Below are 1,640 nucleotides of genomic sequence, written 5' to 3'. Positions count from 1 at the left end.
TTCCCCACCCTGTCCACCTGATATGCCACTTCTGAGGAACAATGAAACTTGCACCCCCTGGTCTCTCTCTCTCTCTCTGTTCGACAACCCTGGCGAGAGCCCTTCCATTATCTGTGTTATTTCTCCATGGTTATTCTTAACACATCCAACACCTGAATTAAACTCCATCTTTCATTCCGTGGTACACTGGCCCAGTTGGTCAAGATCCCCTTTGATAACCGTATTTACTGCCCACTACACCATTAATTTGATCATCAACAAACTTTCGCACAATCACTCCTATATTTTCAAACAAATCGTTTATGTAGATGATGCACATCAGTGGACCCAGCCCTGATCCTTTCTTCAATAATGGAATAAAACCATATTCTTGTCCTATAGCCATACAGCATGGAAATTGACCCTTCAGCTGATACCCACCATAATCTAAAACTAAACTCTTCCCAGCTGCCTGTCGCTGGCCCATATCACTCCAACCCTTCCCTAGTCACCTGTTTATCCAAATATCTTTTAAATGTTGTAATTGTACCCACATCAACCCCTTTCTCAGGAAGTTCATTCCACACTCAAACCACATTCAGTGTAGCAAATTGCCCCATATCATTTTTTGAACATCTCCCTCCTCTAACCTTAAAAATGCGGCCCGTCCTCTTGAGACTCCCCCATCCTGAGGAAAAGGCAACTACCATTAATTTGATCTATATACCTCATTTCTTTCATAAACGTTTATAGTATCATGTCTCAACCTCCAGGTCTCAGTGAAAAAAGACTCAGCCTATCCAGCCATTTTTCAGAACTCAAGCCTTCCATACCCAGCCACATCCTGGTAAATCTCTTCTGAATGCCCTGCAGCTTAATAATATCCTCCCTATAACTGGGCGACCAGAACTGGACAGAGAATTGCAGAACAGGCCTCACAAATGTCTATGTAATCTCAATGCCACTCATGTTCATATAAACCTCTGTAAGGTCATCCCTCAGTCTCCGATTCTCCAGTGACAGTAACCCCAGCTTATTCAGCAACAACCCGGGCAATATCTTATAAATCTTTTCTGAGCCCTTTCAAGTTTCACAACATCCTTCCTGTAGCAGGGAGACTGGATTTGCAGAGAACTCCAATTATGGTCTAACGTACTACTCTTGTTCCCTGAGTTCCCCAGTCTTTGTTCACAGAAAGTTCTGGAGTGAGAAAATTGTTTAGGATCTTAGCAAATATCCTGCAGTTCATCGATGGCCTCATTGATCTTTAATGGATACTACTTTTTCCTGAGTTCCTTATGCACTCTTAATATACTGATACAATCACTTTTGGATTCCCCTTTCCTTCTCTGCTGAGCCTATTTCATTCAGCCTTTCTACATTCCTGTTTTCTACTCAAAGTGTATTCCTACAGCCCCTATATATCCTCAGGGATTCCCTTGATCCAGGTGGTTATACCTGACATGTGCCCCTTTTCCTTGACCAGACCCTCAATAGACAGCCAGTGTTTCCGAATGCTGTCAGCATTGAGCTGCACACAAACAGGAACATGCTGGCGCTAATCGATTAGTTTATCGCACTTTTAAAATATTCTCACTTGCCAAACTTCCCTTTCCCTGTAAATAATTCCCTTCCCCAATCACATTTTGAAAGTTCCTGGC

This window comes from Hemiscyllium ocellatum, chromosome 44 (genome assembly GCF_020745735.1).
Source record: "Hemiscyllium ocellatum isolate sHemOce1 chromosome 44, sHemOce1.pat.X.cur, whole genome shotgun sequence".
Taxonomy (NCBI): domain Eukaryota; kingdom Metazoa; phylum Chordata; class Chondrichthyes; order Orectolobiformes; family Hemiscylliidae; genus Hemiscyllium; species Hemiscyllium ocellatum.
This window is presented reverse-complemented; position numbering follows the sequence as displayed.